Source organism: Notolepis coatsorum (assembly GCF_963971535.1).
Source record: "Notolepis coatsorum genome assembly, chromosome: 16".
In the NCBI taxonomy this organism is placed as follows: Eukaryota; Metazoa; Chordata; class Actinopteri; order Aulopiformes; family Paralepididae; genus Notolepis; species Notolepis coatsorum.
Genome location: NC_140180.1, coordinates 106,319,359 through 106,338,577, shown reverse-complemented (window position 1 = coordinate 106,338,577; position 19,219 = coordinate 106,319,359).

The following is a 19,219-nucleotide window of genomic DNA, read 5'->3' as shown; positions in this document are numbered from 1 at the left end:
AGAAAAGCCGACTTCGGCCAATTTATTTTAAATCCCGATAAATCACCAAAGTTCTCTATCAACTTGAGTATATGCGGCAATGTGTTGTTGGGGTTTTGCATGAACAATATTACGTCGTCCGCATATAAACTAATTTTATGTTGTGTGCCCTTGATTACTATTGGTTCTATGTGTTGGGATTGTCTTATAAATTGTGCTAAAGGTTCTAATGATAGATCGAATAGTCCGGGACTAAGAGGGCAACCCTGTCTGGCTGAGCGTGATACCGGAAAGATATCGGAGATGAATGTGCCTGTTGTAATCCTGGCCGATGGGTCCTTGTATAGTACTTTAATCATATCAATGAATCCTTTTCCTAACCCCATCCTTTCTAATACTGCCCATAGAAACGACCATTCCAACCTGTCAAATGCTTTCATAGCATCCAGGGATAGCATCGCCTTAGGTGTGGTGTCCTCTTTGTCTGCATCTAGTACGTGCAGTATTCGCCTTATGTTATCATTGATCAGGCGACCTTTTATGAAGCCTGTTTGGTCCGGATGAACTAAAGACGTCATATGCTTTTGCAATCTGATGGCTAATATCTTAGAGTACAGTTTGACATCGGTTCCGAGGAGGCTTAAAGGTCGGTAACTACCGCACTCAGTGGGGTCTTTGTCTTTTTTGTGAAGAACTGAAATGAGTGTGATATTTTGGTGTTTATGGAAGCTCCCCTCTTTGACTGAGTATAAGATCATATTTAGTAATAAGGGTCCAAATATGTCCCAGCAAGAAATGTACATTTCTGATGGGATACCGTCAATTCCCGGAGCCTTACCGTTTTTCATTCCGGATATGGCCTTCTTGAGTTCTTCTAATGTGATCGGTGCTTCTAACTGTTTAGCGTCGTCCTCCGAAAGTTTAGGGAGAGTAATTTGATTAAGATATGTGTCTAATTTGTCTTGATCAAAGGTCGTTTCTGAATTATACAAATCGGAGTAGAATTCTTTGAATGTATTGTTTATTATTTTGGGTTCTGTTGCTAGAGCTTGTTGTTTCCTAATGGCAGTTATATCTGCAAATTTTGCATTAATTCTTAATCGCATGGCTAATAGGTGACTAGGTTTAGAACCTTGGAAGTACTGCTGTTGTCTTGTGCTGCGTATTTGCAATTCCGATTTTTGTCTGTATATTGCTTTGATCTCTGTCTTTAGAATGTTAACTTGGTTTTCTAATCTAGTAGAGTTGTTGTATTTTAAAGAATTAAAAAGCGTTGAGTAAAGCGTTTCCATTTCAGACAGTTTTGTGCATTGATTTTTGCGCAATATGGAGGAAAATCTATCCGTGAAATCCTTGATCATACCCTTTACCGACATCCATAATATTCTGGGGTCTTGCTCCGCGTTTGCATTATCCCGTAGGAATACTGTGAGAGCTTCTTTAATTTGTGTAATGAATTCCTTGTTGTTAAGCAGCATAGAATTAAAACGCCATCTTGGGGCCCGGGAAGATAGTGTACTCGTCATATTTTTTTTATTCCTTTTTTTACCCTGACGCGGTGTTGGGCTTGGGGGGACAAAAAAAACTCTGCTCTCCCCTGTTACCTCGCCACTTGTTGAAGGGGGGGCAGCATCTCTCATTCCCACCTCCTTACCTACACAACCACTGGTTGAGGGGGGAACAGCGTCTCCCACCCCTCCCTCCTCTGTACCTGCACCACCCGCACCACCCCCTGTTACCCCACAGTCGCCACTAGTTGAGGGGGGGGCAGCTCCCCTCACTCCTCCCTCCTCTGTACCAAGGCTCTGCTCCGTACCTGCTACACCGGTTCTGTGGCCCTGCAGCTGGATACTATCTGCTGCGCTACTGACGGTCTGCAAAGGAACACTGTTTTCACTGCTGACGGTCTGCAGAGGGACACCGTCTACACTGCCGACGGCCTGCAAAGGAACACTACCGACACTGCTGACGGTCTGCAGCGGGACGCTGTTGTTGTCACTGCTCTCAGCTCTGCGCTGCCACACTCCAAGTTCTCCCTCCTCCACACCTGCGCTGAGCCCAGCCCCGCGCTCCTCCTGGGGCTGAGGCGCAGGTTGCCTTACCCCTCTCCCCACACATTCTCGGGAAATATGTCCCTCTTCCCCGCATCTGAAACACTTTCCCGAATTTCCAGAACTCACAAAAACCACATAATCAAACTCATCAACCTTTATCTTAAAAACCAACTCAAGCTCCTCTCCGCTGTTGTTTAGAATCATTAAAACCTGTCGCCTGTGTGAGACAACATGCTTTAAAAGCGGAGATTTACATCCCGACGACATTTTTCTTATAGGGGAAATTATCCTCCCATGTCGTGCTAGTTGACTTCTCAATAGTTCGTCACTGATGAACGGCGGAACGTTGGAAATAAAGACATTTCTGCCTGGTGTGGAGAGAGGCTCCACAGCAAGAAAAGCCCCATCCACACTGATCCCTGATTGAACCAGTGTCTGCACCTTGTCCAATGAATCAAGAAAAATCACCACTCCTCCGTTCATTCTCGCAGCTGATTTAATATTTCTATGTCCGACAATATTTCCAACTGCCATACTGCAGTCCTCTACTGACACATTAGAAACAGATATCTTGATACCATGCTTTCTACCAATTTTGGAAAAATCCATACTGGCGTCTGACGTCAACCAGCAAAACAGCCTGGCCGACTGCCAAACAAACAAAACACTCCCACTTAACCCTATACACACCAAAACACACAGCAACCCAACACTACACTATAATACAGTGTAGAGAGAGAGAGAGATAGAGAGAGAAGAAACACACAACAGATCTTATACTAAGAGAGAGAGAGAGAGAGAGAGAGAGAGAGAGAGAGAGAGAGAGAGAGAGAGAGGATGGAAGAAACACAACAGATCTTATACTAAGAGAGAAAGAGAAAGAGAGAGAGAGAGAGAGAGAGAGAGAGAGAGAGAGAGAGAGAGAGAGAGAGAGAGAGAGAGAGAGAGAGAGGAGGAAACACACAACAGATCTTATACTAAGAGAGAGAGAGAGAGAGAGAGAGAGAGAGAGAGAGAGAGAGAGAGAGAGAGAGAGAGAGAGAGAGAGAGAGGATGGAAGAAACACACAACAGATCTTATACTAAGGGGATCATCCCTATGTTCCCCGGGCCCTATGTTCCCCGGGTTCTATGTTCCCCGCTTTGATTGATTAATAGATTGAACATTTTATAAATGTTTATTATTTTATTAATTATTAATGTCCGCCTTGTTTCGAACGGTTAAGCTTAGGCCCTCTTTCGAACTGGTTAAGGTTAGAGTTTGGAATCAGGGCTGGTGGTCTAAAGTTTTCAATCAATCAATCAATCAAAGCGGGGAACATAGAACCCGGGGAACATAGGACCCGGGGAACATAGACATGCTCCCATACTAAGGCCCTTGTTACACACTGTTTTTGTGCTTGTTTTTATACGTTTTTGAATACGTTTGCTGTCCCTATTACATAGAAATGCCGTTTTTGCCGGATACGCTGTGGCCCTACTGAAAACGCTAAATTGTGTTTTCCTTTTTGGAGGAGCGCCAAAACTCGCAGACAACATGTCGTGTAATCTGCGCGGAGCCGTTGTTGCTCAACGCCCATGCGCAGTAGATACCATCTGCGTGCCCTTCCGGTGACAACAGAGCTGTCCCAAATAGCTGCAGCTACCATGTGTTGTCAAGTTATTGTTATAAGGACCCCAGTCCAAGCTACAACAGTCTGCATTCCCTTAACAATTGTTTGTATTGAGCCGTATTGTATTGTACCCATTATGCAATATGTTAAATAAAGTTTACATCCATTCATTCTGCTAGCATTACCGATTGCATGAGCACTGCCGCTGGCTAACGTGAGCTAGCGTTAGCTATCAGACCCTGTTAGCTCAAGCTCCTCTTTCAATCTTAACAAGCATTAAACAAAATGGCCCAGTCATCTATTCACCGTTGTTTAATACACACAGCGTTGTCTCTAATGTTATCTAGCTACTGATAGCTCCCGATATCATCAGTTTGGTGCTGGCTGGTTAACGTGAGCTAGCGTTAGCTTCTAGCCACAATGCTATACTGTTCTGTATCACACTAGCTCCCGCTCAGCGTCTCATTGCTTATATCTCGCTTCAGCATATATATACTGAATACATTTCAAAATGTACCTTTAAATGCCAGCATTCATCTGGCCACACCCCCATCCGCTTACCTACATAAGCAGGGGTGGTGCCACACACTCATCTCCTTCTCAAATTTCATCACAAGCAACGTGTTGCTCATATGCCCACTTGACGTGGAGAAAAATATTGGTTGACAATGTTTACGAGGAAAGGAAGAACAAGAGATACGTTGACATCATATCTTTATTTTCTCTCTCACTATTTTTGAGAAAATACGGCGATATTGTCTTCGTCACTGGAGTGTCTGGAAGATGGTGATCATTCTAAAATCCTCCACCGGTTTTCGTATTGGGAGCACGCCGCTGCATGCCTCTCAACTGCAGTTCCTTGCTGTGCTGGTTGGGGTGAAACCTTTCAGGACACAGCTGAACTGTAGGACGCGCCGCTGTTGTGAGAAGCGGTGGGTTTCAGGTTGGTGAGTACTGTTTTGCTTGCGGCTCCACTTGTCTGTTAGTGCTATGGGGGCTAACTGACAATGTTTACGAAAACCGGCCCCAGATTAAAGTCTTTTGTTCAGCCTCTTAGGCAACAGCGGAAGACCTTAGTCTGAAGCCCATTTTAGTTAACTAGTGGGCCACGACCATTAACACTGGTGATCCCTGTGTTTTCTGGACGAGTGGATGTTTCTCTGTCACCGTGAGGCCCCATCTTTCATATCCAAATGAGAGTATTCCCTCACGAGGAAATATGGGCATAGATGTTCGTTAGTGGAAGATCTGTGTTCAAGTCAGCTACAGGCCAGTTTGGTATTGTGCTGGCTCCGTCGGGTGTTGGTAAAATCACTGTTGTAAAACTGTGTTAACATCTTGTTTCTCTTTTCTCTTAAAAAGTGAGGAGGGTTTCAGAACAGCGGCCTGTCTGAGTGAGTGTTATATCATTGTGTACAAGTTCAGGTGATAGCTGCTTAGCTTACGTGCTAGTGGTGGCCTACTGTTAGCCAGTCAGCTGTTAGCTGCGGCGCTAGCCTGCTGTGATCACTAGGTGGCCTACCTAGGCTAGGAAACGTTAGCTTGCTGCTATCGGCAAAGGCCCAGCGCGGGGTGGCTCAGCCTGTAATGACAATGAACAGTGTGTTCACATATTAACAGGTTTTCCTGTTTTAACTGGCCGTATTAAGGGTAAAGTAGGAGGATTGTGTTTCCCCCCGGTTCCCTGGGGACTTCTTCATCCTCCTCTCAGACATGTTGTTGCACTACATTGTGTCACTGTGTGGTAGGGATACGATGTAACCCTTAGCTTGATTGCTGAGGTTGTGCTAAAACAGCTGGAGAAACTTTATTTTCCTAAAAGAAAAGATTGTTTGGTCGCTTTCGTGTGTGCTTAGCAAGGCCTGTGGCCGATACTAATCGAGAATTATGTATTCTCTCATTATGAAAAACGGCGTTCCTCTGTAGAGTGTTTTTGCCATTTTTTGTAGGTGATGATGGGTTGTGTGTGTCATGTGACCTACAACTGGGTTGGACTGGCCACAGAAGCACATGTGTAAGTTTGGTACCGGGGCTCTTGGAGAGCCCTCTCTATTCTGTGTTTTTTCCTTAGTAAAAATCAGATAGCAGGTTAGCTCATGCGCTGTGTGAAGCTGTCAGACGCTTCATGGAGCTGACTATGACTGTGTCATACTCTCTTTTTGTCATTACATGGTATCATGGGTGTGGGGTCGTAAAGGGGTGAACTGGTAACCTTTCCTCCCCCTTTTTTCTGTTGGTCAGGGGTAAACCCCCTGTCCTTCAAGGTTCCTGTCACGTTGCGGTTCGGCACGTTACAGGGTGGGGGGGGGGGTTTCCTGGTCCCACGGCCTGGAATATTGGGCGTGTGCACCGCAGAAATTCCCCTGCCATAGAGTACGTCACTGTGCGCGTCTCTGTTGGTAGGACTTCCGTGTGCTGTTCAGGTCCATGTGATGGATCTGTTTCGGGGGGTGGTCAGGGCTCCTCCTCACCAAGCTCCTATTTGGGCCTTCTGTGAGTTGGGACTCTCCTTCCATGTGAGGGAGCCTCCTTCAGAGTACAGAGCCTCCTCCTCAGATTGTCAAGGTGAGTGGACCCTCAAGAAGGAGTCCTACTCTATTGTGTATGTATTCGATTCAATTCGATTATTGAGTGTGTATGGGTTCAGTGCCTCTTCCCCGGAGAGCCCTAAAACCAATTTTCTACATGGCTCAAGGTGCAATATATTCTTTTCAATCTGTACAGCTCGGGATTCCCGTCTCCTTCCTATGGGAGGGTGGTGGGATGTAAAAATGTGAAAAACTTTTACCCCCGGCTGTGTAGACTGGGATACATACTGTTGGTGCTTCCTTCTTTTCTATTAAAAAGAGTTGGAGTTAGGAAGTATCACACCCCTCTTGTCGTTCCCCTGGGCGCCTTGGGGATTCAATGACAGGTCTAAATAGCCTGTTCATTGATGTGGGTGTGTCCCGACGCACGTATAGTGCTAGCTGGGGGTGTTCTGTAAACAGGCGACTGACTGGCACGCCTTGGTTGCTTGAGGTTAAAACGGCGTTTTTATAAAGCAACTGGGATGGAGGTTTTTCCTCTTCCGACGACCAAATCCGCCGACCTGGTTTGGTTATCGACGGATTCTCGTTCATATCTGGGGGATGATGACGGAATGGATCTGAACATATGTAGAGGGGTCTCACGCCCTGGGGGTGGGCCACCGGGCGCGGTTCGCCCGAACGTCTGGGTGGCGCCTTCTTTTCATGTTAAGATCAACACGCATATCTGCCCCTTCTCCTGGAGTAGGCATGTCGGCGTGGTTAGGGCACGGGACTGGTTCTGGTCACGCTGGTCCGGATCAGTTGAACCCGTTGTCCGCCGGGGATGCAGATCTGCTGTTCTGGTACCCTGAGGGACTTGGGCTTTTTTCAGGGGGAAAAATGCCAGGTCGGTCCGGGTGTCACAGGGTTAAGCGCTATGGAGACCCTGGTTGGGTACATTTTTTACTCAGCACTGTCGTAATGGCTTACGGCCATGCCAACCTGTACACGCTCGATCTCGTCGGATCTCGGCCGCTACACAGGTTGGTCCTGGTTAGTACTTGGTTGGGAGACCGCCTGGGAATACCAAGTACGGTGTGCTTGGGGCTGGTTCTCCATTCTTTTTTGCTCCTCTCTCACGCATGGCGAAGAGGGGCCTGTTGGGGTGGTCTTTGACCTCCTCTGGTGACCCTGTGCTTCCCGTATCGCCGGGCCCGGTCCGAAGTCATGTTTCGTCGACCCGTAGGCCTGGGTTAACCCTTTTTTGAAAAACTGAAACACTTGTACTGCGGTATAGCCGGTGTATACCCGCAGGTGTGTTTTGGAGTTTTTTTCTTGAGGGGTTATAGGAACAACCACCGCATTGGGTAACACCAAGGTGGTTGATTCCCTGGTGTGTTGGAGCAGTGTCAACTCCCGGGTTCACCGGTTGAGGGTGCCCCTGCACGTTCATGACGTCTGCCAATCGTGTCAGCCTTCTCTGCCTCAACCCCTCTGGGTGGGTTTTAAATGGAGGCTTGGTGTGACGTACTTGGGTACGTGGGTTGGGCATTATCATTATTCCTGTATTTATGACACCATCTGGACATCAGGTTAGTATATTTATTGTGTTGTCTGTTATGTGTGGTGTTGTGTCATCTCCTAATTTCTGTTTCTATTCACAGATGCCACTCATCTCCCTGATTGGATTGGTTGCATCTGATTGGTGCACCTTGGAACATGCAGGGGAGATGGGTGGTTAATAGAGTGGAGATGACACAACATCGGGGCGCCTCACTCTGTCAGTTCTGATCAGAGTTTCGTGAGGTTGCCATTGATTGACCACTGTGTGTGGACTTGCCATTGCTTTGTTTGCCACTGTGTGTGGACTCCAGTAGCAGGATATATATATTATTGTTGTGGGCCTTAGAGCCATTTGCCTTCCTGCTTGGAAGTGAGTATATATATATATCTATTTGTGTTGCTCTGGTGCTAAGTAGAACACTGTATATTATATTATATCATATTGTATTATATATATATATATAATTAGTATTCCCTTATACTGAAGTGCTCTATGGCTGGGTGGTTCCCAGTGTTTACATTATATTTTGCTTAGTGGTGTTTGGTGGTATTTAGATATTGCCTGTTTGTTCTCCCATTACCTTTTCCCCTTTGTGTTTGTGCTGTGGGTTTCAATCCCCACGATAATAAATATCATTTACTATTTGGAAACAGTGGGTTTAAATCCCCGCTATAATAAATATCATTTACTATTTGGAACAACGCCTTGTGTTATTTTCTTTACCTGCCTGGGACCGGTGCTTTAAAAGCACTACTGGACGGGCTGGTTTTCACATACAGCCCGGTCCAGCTTATTCTATATTGTTTTGTGACATTGCTATGTGACACTTGGTCATGCAACAACGCCAGCTTCCGCGCCTTCCCCCAGTGCGGCTGTGTTCAGCTGTCCCCTCTGGCGCCTGTCTCATCCGCAGTCTCCAGGCTAGGGTTAACAGCCTGTTGCCTGGTTTTTCCCCGGTGCGCTGCCTGCTTCTGTTGGTTAACCTTTTTTGTGTGCTTACGGCCATGCTGACTGCCTGTTCTGCAGGGTCAGTGTGCCAGGCGGTGTACTATTGGGGGGACAGGGCCCGCTCGGCTGAGGGGCCTTTGTCCGAATATGCTGGCGATGTGGGGGGCGGGGTCACTAAGTGCCCACCTGGTGGGGTCTTGATGCTGGCATCATGGACTTCTCCGGGCCCCCGTTCCAGGGGGTCCAGTCCCTTTGGTGGGTCTGGGTCTTCCTTCGCGCTCCGCTGCTACGGCCTTGCCACAGGGTTGGGTTTGCACTTGACCCCGTGATTCTGGGGGCAGTAACGAGGTTGTTCCCTCCGTTCCCGGGTGGCATGCGGGTTGTGCGTGTGTGTAGTCGTGGGGTCAAGCCACGGTCTACTCACCCTGTGCGTTGAGTTGCTTGAGTGCCTCTTCGCACGGTCGGGTCCGTCGCCCTCCCGTGAAGCCCCCAATAGGGGGGGTGCCCTCCATTAGGGGGGGTCGGGGGGGCTCGGTCCTCCCTGGTCTGATGGTTGTGGGGGGCCTCAGCGGGGTACATTTGTCGAGCTTCTAGCTCCCGCTCAGCTCCTATTATGCAATGAGACGCTGAGCGGGAGCTAGTGTGATACAGAACGTTAGGTTATGACTATAACCAAGTTCTGTTAACACTAGTGGACGCTCAGTGTCTAGACGCCGCTGCGGCCCTTGATTTTTCATTGTGGTGAAATTTGTTGGGAAGGAGATGAGTGTGTGGCACCACCCCTGCTTATGTAGGTAAGCGGATGGGGGTGTGGCCAGATGAATGCTGGCATTTAAAGGTACATTTTGAAATGTATTCAGTATATATATGCTGAAGCGAGATATATGCAATGAGACGCTGAGCGTCCACTAGTGTTAACAGAACTTGGTTATAGTCATAACCTAACGTTATACTGGCATATTCCAGTCACGTTAGCATGTAGCTAACAATGTAGCTAACAACATTGCCGATCCTTTTTGAGACTAAACTATCCGCTCTTGGTGGTCACTTGTGTTGATGTTAGTTTTGTTTCATCAACAAATGAGAGGCAGAACACACAGTGAATGTATCTGTTTTGTTTATTGCACTTTTATTACACTTTGCTGAAAAATAAGTGCTGCATTGGGTAAATAGGCATTTAAAGATGGCGGCGCCCGCCTTGTTGACATTTTCTTTGCAGGAAGTGTATTGGCACATTCAAGTTCTGATTGGTTGAAAATTGCCTTCATGTTCGCCACCTACTGCCACCTACTGCTTTGGCAGTGTACTACATCACTGTACTCAGGTTGCAAAACGTATGTCTCACTCGGCTACCGCTACGTTGCGACCTGGAAAAGCGAAACTCATCAGAAAACGAAACTAAGGTGTAACCGCAGCCTAAGAGAGAGAGAGAGGAGGAAACACACAACAGATCCTATACTAAGAGAGAGAGAGAGAGAGAGAGAGAGAGAGAGAGAGAGAGAGAGAGAGAGAGAGAGAGAGAGAGAGAGAGAGAGAGAGAGAGAGAGAGAAGGAAACACACAACAGATCTTATACTAAGAGAGAGAGAGAGAGAGAGAGAGAGAGAGAGAGAGAGAGGAGGAAGAAACACACCAGATCTTATACTAAGAGAGAGAGAGAGAGAGAGAGGATGGAAGAAACACAACAGATCAGTCACATTAGGAAACAACCATCAAATAGATTATTCTACTGGAAACGTACAGTCCATTTCCTATTCAATCCACGCATAGAATTGAACACATCCCTCACCGTACACCACTGTCTCTCGTGGCTCGTCTGGTCTGTGTATTAGTACAGTGGGAGAGAGGCAATCCAATTAAAGAGTGCTCACAGAGCCATTATCTGTTGGAACGGCTTCTGTAATGGCTGTGAAGGGGGCCGGGGTGCGATACATTAGTGCTATTGATGAGAAGGGGGGTGAGAGGGACGAGAGGGGGGAGGGGTGAGAGGGATGAGGGGGGGGGGTGAGCGGGATGAGAGGGGGGGTGAGAGGGATGAGGGGGGGGCTGAGAGGGATGAGAGGGGGAGGTGAGAGGGATGATAGGGGGGGTGAGAGGGATGAGAGGGGGGAGGTGAGATGGATGAGAGGGGGGGGGGGGTGAGAGGGATGAGAGGGGGGGGTCACCACCAAACTCTGTCCTCTTGTTTCCATGTGCTCAAGTGAGATAAAATGGCCCCCTGACTCAGCATCTTGTGGTGGCTGTGTTTGCCTGAACTCACTGTAGAACACGCTCTCTCCTGGTGCTCTGTGATGTAGAACACGCTCTCTCTCCTGGTGCTCTGTGATGTAGAACACAGTCTCTCCTGGTGCTCTGTGATGTAGAACATGCTCTCTCCTGGTGCTCTGTGATGTAGAACACGCTCTCTCTTGGTGCTCTGTGATGTAGAACACGTTCTCTCCTGGTGCTCTGTGATGTAGAACACAGTCTCTCCTGGTGCTCTGTGATGTAGAACACGTTCTCTCCTGGTGCTCTGTGATGGAGAACACAGTCTCTCCTGGTGCTCTGTGATGTAGAACATGCTCTCTCCTGGTGCTCTGTGATGTAGAACACGCTCTCTCTTGGTGCTCTGTGATGTAGAACACAGTCTCTCCTGGTGCTCTGTGATGTAGAACACGTTCTCTCCTGGTGCTCTGTGATGCAGCTCTCCAGGAAGCGTATTGTTAATAACATTCTGAACTGCCTGATTGACTGAAGACTGAACTGAGGAGGCCTGTACTGCAGGTGCTTGATAACGTGCTGCTCTTGTGTAGCTGCCACTCACAGTACATAGTTAGTGCACATACACACTGTCCTCATATCCCTCCTAGTTACACATACACACTGTCCTCATATCCCTCCTAGTTACACACAGTCCTCATATCCCTCCTAGTTACACACTGTCCTCATATCCCTCCTAGTTACACACTGTCCTCATATCCCTCCTAGTTACACACTGTCCTCATATCCCTCCTAGTTACACACTGTCCTCATATCCCTCCTAGTTATATTATCATACTGGCCAATCGCGTCTCGCTCTTCACCATTATGAGATATCTCTTATCTCCTAGCACCTACTGTGCTCACAAACAAACAATTGCACTCACATGCACGTGACCAGGCCACGCCCCCACGTCCTACTATATGACGCCAGACATGGTGAGACTCTACCTTCCTCTTTTTTGTTTCCAACACGGACGTACCAGTGCACTCCGTGAACTAGCTGTTATGAAACGCAGGGAGAAATTACACAATGTTGGGTTTTCGCCGGAGGTTCACCAGCCCCCGGAACCTTCTCTGCACATCCTAAACAGCGCAACAGGGCCTGTCCTGGGTTTTCCTCGTCTCGTGACAGCGGACTGAGGGACGTCGCACGACAAGTCGTGCGCAGGTAAGGCCTGCGTTGTCAGGCATTGATACTAGCATGAGTAATACTGCTCGTTGTCCCGTGAGACAGCCGAGTGATGTGTTGGCGCGAGGGGCAGGATATTTGGGAAAACATGGTCGTCATGACTCTGTTTTTGGGTGTTTTCCCGGCTATCCTAGAGCGCGCGGCTAATGCGAATGCTACAATGCTAATGCTACAATGCTAGGACGCCGTTCCTTGTTCCCCGCCGAGGGCTGTCTTTACTAAAAGGTCTTCCCTCCTCTTAACCATTCATGCTGACAGTCAATCGGTGTCTACTGTTGGGGGTTTAACGGGGGCTTGTTTACCATTTACATGGGTGGATGGGCTGAGGCTCAGGGCTGGTGTGCTTTTTGTGAATCTATGAATTGTGTGCGGGACTGGTGTTTTTCTCTGGTCTGCATCCCCTTAACAATTGTGTGTATGGGCTAGCCCATTCTGCAGTGTGTTAGTGGAGTTTTCGTTCATTTATTAATTTACCCCTTCATGGGTGCACACCACAGTGGAGGTTGCTGCATGCCTACTAGTGAGGCAGTGCTTCACTAGTAGTAGACTTTGGTCTGCAGCCACCACTGGTGTTCCGTGCTTGTGAAGCAGGTGGCATCAGTCCTTTGCCTCTGACATGGTGGAACGGTGTCCCGCCCGGCCGACACCATGAGGCGAGTCGGCCCGGCAGGTGGCTGGTGGGCTGTTAAAGCCTATAATTGCTGTTTTTTTCTGTCAAAAATGCTTTCGGGTGGTGGGGCCTTAGGGCCAGCCGACGTCAAAACATTGCGCAAGGTTTTGAGGTTATTCAGCTTTTGACCTAGCCGCAAGCTATAACCGCAGGGAGGGCTAGGATGCTTTTCAACGCTTGTTCACAGACATCTTGACTTGGAACAGTCTCCCCTTGAGGAGGAGAGAAGGTTTTTCCCTCCTCAGGGCTCCCCTCTCCGCAGAGAGACCTTGGTCTTTCCGCAGGAGCGCGGGCCGTATTTGACCTAGACCCCACACCGCCTCACACCACGCAGCCAGAGGTGAGGGCTCGGCCTCGCCAGCGGCTGTGGTGAGGCCCCCGACCAGCGGCCATGTTTCCCCCGCCTTAGGTACCCTGGACACAAAGACAACAGGTGATCACAATGCCGACAGCCTTGGCGGCCGAGGGATTGGCTACATTAGATGAGCACGCCCTAAAAAATGTTCGCCGTCTAGCTGTGTCTAGCTCGCTCTCTGGTCATTCCCCCCCAACACCAGCGGGATACAGGCTCTGATTTGTTCCCTTTGGCTGCGGGCCGCGTGCCTTCAGTGTAGCACAAGCGGCCCCACGTTTCGCTTCTCATGGGGACAGGCGCTGACACCTAGTTGCTGGCTAGGCCTGGGTCTGTCCGTGAGGATGCTGTGCTGTCAAGCGGCTCCCACACCACACGTTCTGCGTCTGTGTTTGGTGAGCCTGGTGTTGTGTCTGTCAACGACGAAGGTTGTCAGCGGGGGAACTCGAGGCCCAGGGGGTCGCAGCGCGAGTTCCCCCAGTCCCGCCCTCGCCAGGCCGGGTATCACGTTAGTGCCTCCCACGGCCGGAAGACCGGCGGTGGTCAGTCAGGCGCGCGTGATTTGGGTGGTAGTAATATCACTGCAGGGCTACGGTGTGTAGGAACCCACCCTATCGCGCAGTGTGGGGACCACACGCCTTGCATTTCCAGCTGCAGAACAGATCCTCAGCAGTCCATGCCGGGGAGATGTTCAGTGGGGGAGCTTATGTCACCCAGTGTGATGTCAGCTTCCCCCGTATCAAACCGGCCCTTTCTGTCGGGGTCCCCCCTTGGGTGCGATTGCCTCGTTGGTAGTGTCAGGGTGCGATATCCCGGCTCCGCGAAACGCCCTGCTCGCACGGTTGGCGAGTCCAGGGTTGGCAACGCACAGCGGGTGGGACCAGGCCGCCTATCTACGGTTCCTGGCAGACCAGCGCCAAGTGGCGGCGGGTGCGCTTTGGGATTATCATCACATATGGCTACAGCAGTGCCATGTGTCAAGGTGGATGGAGAGAACGCTGAGGCGAGGACTTGTGTTGCAGTTTGCACAATCCCACCCTCCGTTTTCAGGTTTGGTACAGACCCTGTTGTCAGGGTCAACAGCGGTGACAGCTCTGGCCGACGAGATCCAATCTCTGTTGGCAAAGCAAGCCATCGTCGTGGTCCCAAAGGAGGACGCAATGCGTGGCGTTTCCTCCCGGTATTCTCTGGTGCCCGAGAAATCGGGGGGGGGGGGGGTCAGACCCATACTGGACCTGTCCCATGGAAGGTTCAGAATGTTGACCGTCTCTCACCTGTTAGACGCTGTCAGGTGGGGGACTGGTTCACCTCCATAGACCTGTAGGATGCATATTCGCATCCCGATCTTCCATCCTAGGGCTTACCTACGCTTCCTTTGCAGGGCTTAGCGTACGGGTACCAGAGGCTGCCGTTCGGCTACTTTCTGGCTCCCCGCATCTTCACCAAGTGCGTGGAGACCGCGCTGGGGCCTCTGCGTCATCGGGGTTTACGCATTGTATTCTACCCTGGGCGACGTTCTGGTCCTTGGCCGGTCAGGGTAGATCGCCAGGTCTCATACAAGGCGGGTGGTGTCTCACCAGCCTGGGTTTAGCTGTAGACTGGAAGTAGAGTACTCCTCTTCCCAGTCAACGGGTGGAGTACTTGGGCTTTTTCTAAGCTCAAGGTCTATATGGGCATCCCTCTCAGAGCGGCGGTGAGTGGATGGTTCTCGGCGCGCTCGGGAGGTTCCGTCCTAGGACGGTTACGGCGCTGTCCCTTATGCGCCTGCTGCTGTGGTCCCTCTTGGCCTCTTCTTCATGAGGAGGATACAGAGGTGGTTTTTTCCAGTATGGAAATGGACCCGGTGAGAGACATGTGGAACGTGTCGGGCCAACGCAGTAGGGGGCAGCTGGCAAGACCATGCTGCCCGGTCTGCGCTACATTCAATGTGTTGGAATTGAAGGCAGTCCTTCTGGTCCTCGAATGGCTTGGCCACTTTGTGGTGGGCAAGCATGTTTTGGTCAGGATGGACAACACGACATCAGCGTTGTATATTGTCAGACAGGGAGGAGTGCGCTCCCCCCATCTGCACCGGGCGGCGGTCGGGCGTTCTCCTTCTGCGCTGCCTGAGGGCTATCCACATCCCCGGCAGGGTGAATGTGGGTGCAGGTGTGATGTCACGGGGCGGTCCTCACCCTGACGAGTGGGGACTACGTCCAGACATAGTCTGGCAGGTCTGGGACCGATTCCGTGGCCGTCTGGGATTCTGTACGCATTCCCCCCCTTACACCTGATAGCTCAGCTGTTGGGGCGGGTACGTCGGGAGCGCAGGACTTGGTCCTGGTCGCGCCGGGCCGGGGCTCAGCTGTGTGGTCCCCGGCCCTGATTCAGCTCTTGGTGGCCCCGCTGTGGCCTGTTCCGTGGTCACCGCAGGCCCTCTCTCAGGCACGCGGAACTCTGTTCTGCCTCCTGTTCTGGGGCAGCCTCTAGGCTTGGCTGCTGACAGTGTGAATCTGGTGGGGATGCGTCTTGACTATTCTGTGGTTAATGCTATCCGGTATGCGCGCGCTCCATCCTCTACCGCGGCTTATGCTGGGGAGTGGCGTATGGTCGAGTGTGGGGGCAGAACATTGTTCAGCCACTCTCTCGTGGAACATTCCTGCTTGGCGCTCGGCGTCTCAAGCCTGTGGAACGTTCTCTGTCTCCGAGTGGGACCTCCAACTGGTCCTGGGCCGGTTGTCGGAGGCCCCGTTTGAGCCTCTTGAGCAGGCGCCTTTGGATCAGCTGTCTTGAAGACCGCATTCTTTTTGGCCATCACCTCCGCTAAGCGCGTGGGTGAGCTGTGTGCTCTCTATTCAGTGCCTGTCTATTCGGCCGATAGCGGTGCGACTCTGAGGCCTAATCCAGGCTTCGTGCCAAAGAATATCCGGAGCTCTTTCGCTCCAGGGATATTGTGGTTCAGGCGTTCGTCCGCCTCCTCATGCTAGTGAGTTGGAGGCGGGCCTTCACCTGTCGTTAGGGTTGGGCACCGAAAACCGGTTCTAATAGGAACATCGATTCTTGTCCGGCGTCATATAGTAGGACGTGGGGGCGTGGCCTGGTCACGTGCATGTGAGTGCAATTGTTTGTTCGTGAGCACAGTAGGTGCTAGGAGATAAGAGATATCTCATAATGGCGAAGAGCGAGACGCTAAGCCAGTATTTATATAACTAGGTTATAGGATAACCTTTCATTACACATACACACAGTCCTCATATCCCTCCTAGTTACACATACACACAGTCCTCATGTCCCTCCTAGTTACACATACACACAGTCCTCATATCCCTCCTAGTTACACACAGTCCTCATGTCCCTCCTAGTTACACACAGTCCTCATGTCCCACCTAGTTACACACAGTCATCATATCCCTCCTAGTTACACATACACACAGTCCTCATGTCCCTCATAGTTACACACTGTCCTCATATCCCTCCTAGTTACACACAGTCCTCATATCCCTCCTAGTTACACATACACACAGTCCTCATGTCCCTCCTAGTTACACACAGTCCTCATATCCCTCCTAGTTACACACAGTCCTCATATCCCTCCTAGTTACACATACACACAGTCCTCATATCCCTCCTAGTTACACATACACACAGTCCTCATATCCCTCCTAGTTACACACTGTCCTCATATCCCTCCTAGTTACACATACACACTGTCCTCATATCCCTCCTGGTTATATAGCATACTTGGCTATCACGTCTCGCTCTGCCAATGAGATAACCTCTTATCTCCTTGCACATAATGTGCACACGAAACAAACAAATGCACTCACTTGCACGTGACCAAGCCACGCCCCTGCGTCTCCCTATATGACGCCGGACATGGTCACACTCTACCTTCCTCTTTTCGTGTCCAACACGGAAGTAGCAGTGCACTCCGTGAACTAGTTGTTATGAAAACGTAGGGAGAAATTACACAATGTTGGGTATTCGCCAGAAGTTCACCAGCCCCCGGAACCTTCTCGGCACATCCTAACAGCACAACGGGCCTGTCCTGGGTTTCCTCGTCTCGTGACAGCGGACTGAGGGACTGTGGTAGTATTTGGTAACCATAGATAGACATATGTTGCCTGAAACTGGTGTTCAAATCAAACTAATGTGTTTTAGTCTTGTAGAAACATGTCAATCAAAAATAGGTTATCATTAAACCTGATTTGAAGAGGATGACAAGCTTAGAGAGTGTGTGTGTGTGTTAACAGAGACCGGGGGATCACCACAGGAGGTGATTTGCATTTAACTGTTGGCAGCTGCAGACAGACAGGATACTGGTCACGCAGGTCGGCCAGTTCTATGTAAAACCAGAGATAACATCTCTCTGAGAACAGTTGGTTATCTCACTTCAAAGAAGTATCGGGTGTCCCAACAGACGCCCCGGCATTTTCATGTGACCACCTGGCTTTCTCCTGCCTTGCTTAACACAACGTACATTTTCAAATGTCTATTACTATACTTAGATTAGTTTGATATGAACTACAAATGGGCCTGTTTATATTGTGGTAATAATTCTGAATTAAATGATATGAAATATGACATGGGTATGACGGGGAATCACAGAGTTTGAAATTAGGCCAAGTCTGGATCTACATTGGAAAATACTTAAATGTGTGTTTACTGAGGTAGGAGGTTTACCATCAATGTGAAATACCTGCATATATGACTGTTAGGCTGGACTGATGAGGCTGAATAGAATGGTGTGATTATATTGTAGCTATTCAATGAAAGCCAGAAAGACTGTGTTGAAGACTTAATCCCCTGCATAGTAAGACTAGTTTCACTTAGGTTGAAACTAGGCTTAATGGTAACAGACTGTGATACTCATGAAGCATCAAGATAAACTGTTCAATTATGATATCTCTGTGTTTATGTAATCAATCGCAATTCGAATATATATATCTTGAGATCAATAACCAAAGTATTATGTTAGTTAGACGGTGTTTGTTCTTTGACTGGAAAACAAAGGAAATAGAGGGTTGGCTTGCTGAGGACAACCTCCTATTTCAAATTCAAACTTAGAGAGGCCTGGGATTGGAGGAACACATCTGCTGATGTCACTTTGATGACATCACGCAGAGACTCCAGGCTTTTGATATAAGGAGGGTGTTGTGACGGTGGGAGGAGACTCTGAAACGGAACCACCAGGACAACACCCCACCTTTTCACACAGCGGACGACGCGGGCAGAGGAGAGAAGACAAAGAACTTTTTGGAGGGAGAACAGACTGCTTTGTTTGTCAGCCAGACAACAAAGACCATCAACAACTTATCAACTATCATTCTTTAATCTGATTTCTTAGAAGGACGAGAGCGGCATAGTGCTCCGGTACCTTGAATCTTTTCTTCATTGTAATTTGTTATACTCTTAACTTTGAAATTAAACAGCTGTCAGTACACCTTCTCCTCAATTTCTCCTGCTGCTCCGCTGGTCGTCAAACAAAGACCATTTGGTCTTATTGAAAGTACAAAGGTTTTTAGGGGAACCATTCACAACGCAGAGGACGATCCTGCCGGTTCTGATCTTATCAGAACCAGAACTGAAGCCTTAGTGACTTCAGGACGTCGCACGATGGTTAGCTGTCGAGCTAAGTCGCGCACAGGTAGGGCCTGCGCTATCAGGCATTGATACTAGCATGGGTAATACTGCTCATTGTCTCGTGAGACGACCGAGTGATGTATTGGTGCGGGGGGGCGGGATATTTGGGAAAACATGACTCTCTTTTGTTTTCCGAGTATCCTAGCACGCAGCTAATGCTAATGCTACAATGTTGGGGCGCCGTTCCCCTTGTTCCCCGCCGAGGGCTGTCTTTACTAAAAGGTATTCCCTCCTCTTAACCATTCATGCTGATGGTCAATCGGTGTCTAATGTTGGGGTTTTTAACGGGGGCTTGTTTACCATTTACCGTCTCAAGCCTGTGGAACGTTCTCTGTCTTCGAGTGGGACCTCCGACTGGTCCTGGGCCGGTTGTCGGAGGCCCCGTTTTGAGCCTCTTGAGGGGATCATCCCTATGTTCCCCGGGTCCTATGTTCCCTGGGTCCTATGTTCCCCGCTTGATTGATGAATAGATTGAACAT